We start from the raw sequence: 9,354 nt of genomic DNA, 5'->3' as shown, positions 1-9,354 counted from the left end.
TTGGAAATAGATTTGAATGTCGTCAGAATAACAGTGGTAGGAGATCTGATATTTGTCAAAGATAAAACCCAGGGGTAGCATGTACAAGGCAAACAGTAGAGGGCCCAGCACAGACCCCCGTGGTACTCCACAACAAAGAGGGGCAGCGGCGGACGAGTAGCAGTCCATCATGACAGAGAAAGTCCTACCTGAGAGGTAGGATTTAAACCAATTAATAACATGTTCCAGTCTCTCTAAAAGAATTTTATGGTCTACCATATCAAAAGCAGTGGACAGATCCAATAAAATTAAAATGGCAGGGCAACCTGAGTCGGTAATTAAAAGAAAATCATTGAAAATCCTCAGCAATCCTGTTTCAGTGCTGTGGTGAGGTTTAAAATCAGACTGAAATTTGTCACTAATGTTATTTGCATTTAAGTAGGCCTGTAGTTGTAAGAGGACACGGCCCGTGACTAATGATAAGTTAATCAATGATAAGAAATGAGGCCCAATTACATCGAACCCATCCTTTAAAATCCGGGATGGGAGGAAATGATGAGCCGAGTTCGAACTTCTTAATTGATCAATCATACTTTTAAAAGTAAAAAGTGAAATTGGCTCAAACTGGTAGGAGTTGGACAGAGATTCACCAGGAGGAAGAGGATTCACTACAGGAAGATGTGGGAGTGAGGTTTTTAGAAGTGAAATCTTCTGTGTAAAATAATTTAAAAATTGCTCACAGAGAGCTGGGGAGGCAAAGTCTAGTTTATCAGGGCAAGGATTGATGGCAGAATTGAAAATTTTAGACAAGGCCCGGAGGTTATGGCTATTAGTCGCGATGATGTTGGACAAAAAAGCAGCTTTAGAAGTCTTAACACCATCCTGATATATAGTGCAGCTGCTACGTAAAATGTCGTAAAATGCCTGAAGCCCAGCTGATTTATTTTTTCAAGTGGAGAAAAAAATGCCAATGCCATATTGTCTAATATAGTCACCAAATATTTAGATATTTAGAATTTTACAAGGTTGATCTCCTGAAATTTGTGTTATTGTTAATATCTGTGGGAGTGGAGAGTTGTCATACCCTGAGAGGAGGCAGAACTCTTACACGCACAAACAGTCAGAGACAGGGAGGCAAGAGAGCTAAGGTGGAGAGCAAGAAAAACTGTCAGCAGTATATATATACACACACACACACACACACACGATAAAGGTTGATGTGGATCACCCAGCTTTGACAATGTATGGTATGCTGCTTTTCAAGAGGTGGACCCCTTGGACTGCCGACCACATTATGGTCCACAGTACTTTCCAAATTAAATATATACCCAGCATTATAGGCAATAGAGGATTAATGATTTAATGACCTCCAGAAAATCATTATCACCAATCAGAGTGAAAAGAAACACTTGTTCAAAATTACTCAAATGAAATAAAAGGGAGATAAAAGAAAACAAAGGGGCTTATTAAACATCTATCCATTTCCACATGCACATTTTGAATAAAGAGGCTCACATGGAAGTGCTGAAGTGTTTTGCAATTACAAAATTTAAATTAGAATCCCCAAAATTGGACTTTTAGACTGATGAATCACAAAAGGTTAAAGTTAGATGTCATTATATATGATGATACATAGAGGGCACTCTTTTATACGGTGGCCCCTAGAGACAAAGCACGTACAAACTCCAAAACACTTGCAAAGTCCAAAACACTTGCAAAGTCCAAAACACTTGCAAACTCCAAAACACTTGCAAACCCCAAAACACTTGCAAACTCCAAAACACTTGCAAACTCCAAAGCACATGCAAATTCCAAAACACAACGGAAGTGCTCCAGGACGCTAGGGGCAGTGTTGAGCTTTTGTTACCTAGTAACTACACAAGCCAGGAAGTACCAATGACCGGATTTGGGGTCTGCAGCCTTAAAGGCCGTATTTTAAGGCCGATTACGTCACAGCGACATGACGAAGGCTGTCCCAATTCAAAGGCTGCTCGAAATGCGGCCCTCAAATGCGTCCTTAATTTCCCTGAATTTTAAGGAGGTGTAGCCTTCATGGCCCAACATATCACAGATTTCATAGCGGCTGTGGTGTGGATAATTTTGCCGAAAATAACGGCGGAAGCGGAGCCGCTGAAGAGTAAACTTTCAGAAGTAAGTACTGAATATTATGTCACTTATTTATGCGCAAATGTTTTTATAATGTAAGAACATTAAAACATTACTGTTGGCCACATGTCGGGAAAGTTATGTGACATTAGCGATGTTTGTACTAACTTGGTTTTAAAGCCTTTACTTCAAAATATACGCCGTTCAATAGTTGACTTTAATCTTACAGAGAATGTGATGATTTTATGGATAATTAAAGTCAGTCATATATCCACAAACACAACAAGCTGAAAGTCACTGATGCTGCTCGGTTTGCAGTCCTGAATATCACGGCACAAGCAGGATTCACTGCACTGTTAATGTTAGCTATGTTATATTGTTGCCTCTGTTCGGTGGTGTCGAGCCAAACGGACTTTAACGTGTGTTTGAACGAGCTGACGGTTCACTCGTTAAGCTGAAAGAAAGATGCTTTAATCACAGGAGTCACACATGTGTCCACTGTACCAGCTGGGAACTCTTCTCGTTTCGTAATAACACAATCCTCCTTCTTTTGTGCTGTTTTGTAGCAGTGTCTACACCTGAGACTGTCACCTGTCTGTCTGTCCTGCACTCTCTCTCTTTTTCTTTCTCTCTGATTGTGGAATAAAAGTATGAACATGTATTTATAAGTTACACTTGTGTTTGAATCCTGCAGCTTATCACACATTTGATTTCCATGTGTGACGACTGCAAGTGTCCAGAGTGAGGACAGACTGAGGGACCCACTGCTGCACATCATCTGTGAGGCTTTACACCCCTGATGATCCACCAGGACAAACTCAGCAGTGTGTGAGGAAGAGGAGGAGGAAGAGCCAGCAGCAGCTGACAGATGGAGAGAATAGATAGACTGTTCCCTGTTTGTGAGGGACTGCTAGGAAAGTTTAACATAACTAATTGTCTGTCCTGAATCAGTCTTATTAGGTAATGTTCAAATAATTTTATCATTCCAGTGTTTTCAGTGTGGGAGAAAGTACTCAGGGCCTTCAAGTTACACACTATGAAAGGCAGAAACAAGTTTAATATTCAGAAACCTAAAGTATGTATCAGCAGCAGAATGGAGCTAAAAATAAATGTTTGTTTCAGTTCTATGAAGCTTTGAGTATTTTGGATTAGTAGCACTGCTGTGTTTGTTGCATCATATTGCTGTAATTGTTTATATGCTTTATATATTCTGAGGTAAGTTGATCTATAGTGTTACATCATATTCTATAAGGATGTTATGTGTTTGTATACTTTCTGCCCAGTTTGACCCATTTAGCAGAAGTCAGCCTGTTTAAGGCTCTGATATCTATTCTGTATGACTTAAAGCAGTTATGACATGGTCTGATTTTCTCACCCAATAAAGGAATATTCAATATATCAGTCTACTCTTCATTTTATCAGAAACAGTTATCATAGCTTGTACATTTTCTTTTTATAAATATATGTAAGCAATGAGCCAAATTTAGTAATGCCAACATACTGAAGGAACAACATTTGTCTCTTATATATGATACACCTATATATGCACTGTCAAAGATACTTGTCTTTGAGTGAAGATTTAAGGTGATAAGACATATAAATAACTGCAACTTGAATCTGTACTGAGGCTCAGTATTTGACACAGAGTTGTTCACTGCTGTAATAGCTAATAACGATTAATATAATAACTATAATATTGGCCATATTATATTTAAATTATCAAAGTGATATGACTTTAGTCTCATGAACAACATTAGCTAATTGTTATTTACTAACTAATCTTAAATGACTGTTCAGTACAGAAATGAAGCCCAAAAATCATGTTTTACTGTCCTGTGGTCTCAGTCTCAGATACTTATCAAATCACACAAAGCTCTTGTAGAAACAAACAAACAAATAAACAAAATATGTTTTCCTTCATTTCTGTCAAACAAAGTTGTATGACACGTTTCCAGCGGTTAGTATCATGGTTGCTAGGCAACCTGGGAAGCGCAACGGAGACTAGACCATCCCATACAGACAAACTTGCCGTTTATTTGGCAAATTGAGCTCAACACTGCCCCTAGCGTCCTGGAGCACTTCCGTTGTGTTTTGGAATTTGCATGTGCTTTGGGGTTTGCAAGTGTTTTGGAGTTTGCAAGTGTTTTGGAGTTTGCAAGTGTTTTGGAGTTTGCAAGTGTTTTGGAGTTTGTACGTGCTTTGTCTCTAGGGGCCACCGTACTTTTACTACTTAATAGAGCAGAAGAAACTTGATACCCTAACCCTGTTAAACATAACAGGTAGGGTTATGTTACCTGTAGAGTTATGTTACCTGTAACTCTAAACCTACACAAAAAAGGGACTTATACTCCCAGGAGGCAGTATTTTTCCAAAGTCATGGCTTAATTTTAGTTCTGTAAATTATTTATTAATATTTAAAATATTGTAAATGAGAAGAAGAAAAAAGAAAAAAAGGAATCCTTTTATATATAAAGCGGGTGGTTCAGTTTCCCTGATGTGGATCAGGCCTAGTTTGAGAATAAAATGGTTATCACTGACATTTATCACACTGACATGAGACACAGACTTTCAAAGTAAAACAGGAAATATAACACAGAGACCTGACACTGAGACAGAGTCATGACTGACTGGAGAGACAGAGGGAACATGAAGTACAGAGAAAAAGGGTAACCACAACACAGGTAAGGTACAGAAACTCCAAGCTTCTTTAATAATAACCAAGAAGCATAAATCAAACACAAAACACTGGGTCACAGCCAGGACCATGACAGCAATGACAAGAATGCAAAAGACAAACAATGAAAACCTGGAAAGCCAGTTGCCTGGTAATCAAAGGGCTAACATAGAGACAGACAACCACTCAAGCTACCATTCATACCTGCAGCCAGTTTAAAATAACACTTCACCTAGAATCCACCCAGTTACAAATAGACCATCAGTTGTAAGAAATTTGAAAAAATTAAAAGCTTATTTGTACTTTACATGTACTGCCTGGCGTTCTAACACAAAAGCTGACAAAATATTCAGTTTTCCATGCTCAAATAAAGAGACGAAAAAAGGGCATATGACCAAAATAATTTGTTTGTTGGTATGACCAGAGTAAAATGTTGTACCTTGGTATACAACATTGGAATTATATGACAGTTGTTTAGCAGGTCAGATGAACACACTGGGAAATTTCTTCTTTTTAGACAATCCATCTTAGAATTTGCAAAGATCTAAAATAAAGTGTGTTCTGTGGCCTCAAATATCAGGCCACAGAACACTGATTTGGTTTCTGCTTATTAAATTTCTTATAACCTTCTTGCCATTGGTCTATGTTGAGTCAGTCTTGAGACTGATAGTTCTTAACTTTTTTTTAAAGCAGAAAACCTGCAGAAACAGGTAACGGGAGTATCATGATCATTTACCTGAAAGCTACCATCTAATTTCTTTCCAGTTTAGAACAGAAAATGATCAAAACAAGAAGCAAACAATGGCAAAAATCTATTACACCTTCCTGTGTTTTGACACAAAAAGCAAGTACCACACAAAAGATCTAACGCCCACAGCATGCAAGACTGAAGGGTGGTTATTGCAGCGCTTTCCCAAAACTTTTGCTTTAAAGACAAAACCAGGAACTAAGAACTCAAATCATAATTCAGCATAAACAGAAATTGGGAGTCCAAAAATACAAAATGCTTGGTCCAAAACCCAGAACAGTGGTTCCCAGAACCCAGAACAGATACAAGATGAAATTGGAAGAGAAGACCAACAAAAACATTAGAGCAGAAGTTATACATATATATATATATATGAAATTTTCTCTTTGATCAGTTACAAGAATCTGTATTCCATCACAGAAATGGAAATAGGATTTAACCCTTTAAGACCTACCATAGAACCAAGTCCGCCAGAGCTTATATTATTTTTTTACATGTTGTAGAGCCATTTGTGGGAGCATTTCAAGTTGCTATACATCAATACAACCATTACAGCCTAAATTTTAATAATATGTATGCATTAAGTGCATAGTAATTACATAAATTGCAAAGAAGTGCAATAAACTACAAAAAAATTTAAAATCATTTTGTTTTTTTAAAACATATATTTCTAGTTAGAGAAATTTAAGAGGCTTATCCCTCAAAACTGTAAATACAAAAAAGTTGCACAAAATAGTTTCCCACCACAGGAAATTTATTTTGAGTGTCTTCATAGTTTTATTTTTGAAATACACCAATTTTATACACTGCAGGAAAAACAAAAATAAATATTATAGGTAAAATTTGCAAAAAAGCAGCATATGCATCAAAATAAACTATTTCCAGCAGTGCAATATGAGTCCTAAGCATCTCAGAAACGACACAGAAAGTCATAAAGTCAAACATAACTTTTAAAAATACCAGTATAGGCTCATGAGGCCCTGATGGTAAAAAACTACATTTCGGCAAAAATGATGTCACTTCTGGTTTCGGGCAGGTCCTGGCGGACATGCGATAGTTCGCGCTGACGTCTATTCCAACGTAGGAAGTGTTATGAACAGCTGATCGGATCGGCAAAGCGTGTTTCTGGAATATTATGTTTTTGTTGCTGCAACTGCTTTTTATGCAGTTTTTGCAAAGCTATATGTGGAAGGAAACCATGACCTAGGACAAGCTGATGGCATAAGATGTAAGTACAACTTCTCCGGTTTCATATGCAAAAAAAAATTATTGCGCTAGCTCACGTGGTTGCAGTGCTACCGGGATTTAAAAGTAGTTGTGCAAAACGGAGCGTGCCCACTCTGACCGGTTTTAAAGGGTTAAAGTTTACCCCTGATGTCAACCAATTATTTATATAAGTATACAATACAGGGGACATACAGACTGCCAGTGGGGTCATGTAGTGGTACCTGGTTAAATTTGCTGGATATGATGTCACGGTCCCGGGTCGGTGACCCAGTGTTTTGAGTTCCGTACTTTTACTTTTGATTTTATCATGGATTATGACTGTTTGTGTCTTGGTTTCTGTCCAACATTTCAGGTCTCTATGTTCTGTCTCCTTAGTCTCTTTCAAGTTTACGTGTCATATTTCTTTCCAGTATAGCTAGTTTTCTTTCCAGTCCGCAACTTGCAATAAAGCTGTGCATTTTGAGTTCACCTTGCCTCTGTTAGTCCTGCATTTTGGGTCCTTTTCCCTGCCTGCCTGCACACAGCCATGACATATGACATATCTAGTCTTTGATTTTCCATGTTACAAGATACTTTCTACTTCAGCAAATTAAGACAAGGCATCAGGTTTCACTTTAAGCACCATAGCTTAAAGTGAAACTGAATCGACCAAAAACTAGCTGCCATCTGGCTTGACGGGAGTTCAACTGTTTTTGTGCAGGTTGAACAGGTTTCTTTGGTATGCCCAAAGGTACAAAGCTATCTTTACAGCAAGCTGCTTGTGGTTTCCCACATCATAATTTCTTTCTGCAGGTAATAGTCAGCAGAATAAAAAGAGGACAGTTAACTTTACCACCTGAGTCTACATTCAGAAACAGTTCTTCCCCCACCCGAGAGTCTCACATGTCAGCCTCAACAACGAACCGCTTGAAAGAATCTGGATGGAGTAATTGTCACAACAAGCGGCTCGGGCTCAGGCACAGACTGGGAATCACAGGTATTGCCAAATTTGTAGAGTTTTCTGCATGGTATTTATCTGAAACAGGGCAAATAATTAGGAAAGATGAATGAAGATACTGAGTAGCAGCTTTTGCTTTTATTCATCTGTATTGAGTGAAGGAAGAGAGGCACGAATCCCCCTACTGGAACTCTGAGGCATTACTAATGGATTAACAGAAAGTCATCTCAGGCACTCGAAAGAACAATTAAGTCATGTCATGAAATATAAGGAAGAGAAATGCACAGCCCAGAAAGGAATCAAACTTCTGATCCTCCACATGTGCTTTTCAAATTATTGCTCCGTGTGAAACAGGACCCCCAGAACATAAAAACAACAACAACAACAACAAACTTTATTTATATAGCACATTTAAAAACCAGTGGTGTACCAAAGTGCTTAACATGCAAGAGAGTAGGATGAAGTAACAGGGAAGGATGAGGGCTATGGCAAGGTACCAAAACATGCTAGCAGGTTGAATTGCATATAAAAGCATAAAAGAAAACTAAGTGTAAAGGATAAAACGGTCAAAAAAAAAATTAAAATTAAAAATAATTAAAAGTAATTAAGAATAAGCCGAAGATAAGAATAAGCATTAAGCTAACTAACAAGCAAGCGTTAACTGGTAGAAAAGGAGAGACTAAATAAGTGGGTTTTTAACCGCGATTTGAAGGAATGGATGGAATCAGACTCACGTATAGCGATGGGGAGGTTATTCCATAAATCGGGTGCAGCCAAGGCAAACGCGCGGTCACCTCTAGTCTTCAGCCGGGATCTCGGCAGTACCAAGAGTGACTGGCAAGATGATCTTAGTGCTCTAGTAGGGGTGTATAATCTAAGTAGCTCAATGAGGTAGCTTAGCGCTATATTGTTAATAATTTGGAAGGTAAGCAGCAGGATTTTGAATTGAATACGATACTTAACGGGAAGCCAATGTAGATCAGCAAGGACAGGGGTAATAGAGACACGCCGCCCACTACCAGTAAAGAGACAAGCAGCCGCATTCTGAACAATTTGGAGTCTATGTAGGAGAGTAGAGTTAAGATCGAAGTAAAGTAAGTTGCAATAATCCAACCTAGATGTCACCAAGGCATGGATAATGTGCAATGTTATACTTCTTAAAGATTGTGCCTAAGGGGAGCATATACAGTGAGAAGAGCAGGGGGCCAAGGACAGATCCTTGAGGCACGCCGCAGGAGACAGGTGCAGCAGAGGAGAAATAAGGGCCAAAATTGATCGAGAAGGACCTATTAGAAAGGTATGACTTAAACCAATCTAGGGCGGCACCTCCAGTGCCAACTGTGTGTTCAAGCCTTGCTAATAGGATGTTATGATCTACCATATCAAAGGCCGAGGATAGATCTAGTAGGACCAAGACTGAAGATCGTCCAGAGTCAGCAATCAGAAGGAGATCGTTGAGGACTCTGAGCAAGGCCGTTGCAGTACTATAACAGGGTTTGTAAGCAGACTGAAATTTATCATAAATGGCATTCACATCCAAATACGACTGGAGTTGTGAAATAACGATCCTCTCCAGTATTTTGGACAGGAATGGAAGCTTAGAGATCGGACTATAGTTCCTAAGATCGTTATGATCAAGGTTCCTTTTTTTAAGAACGGGCTGGACAACAGCGTGTTTGAAGG

This window comes from Neolamprologus multifasciatus, chromosome 22 (assembly GCF_963576455.1).
Source record: "Neolamprologus multifasciatus chromosome 22, fNeoMul1.2, whole genome shotgun sequence".
NCBI lineage: Eukaryota > Metazoa > Chordata > Actinopteri > Cichliformes > Cichlidae > Neolamprologus > Neolamprologus multifasciatus.
This window is presented reverse-complemented; position numbering follows the sequence as displayed.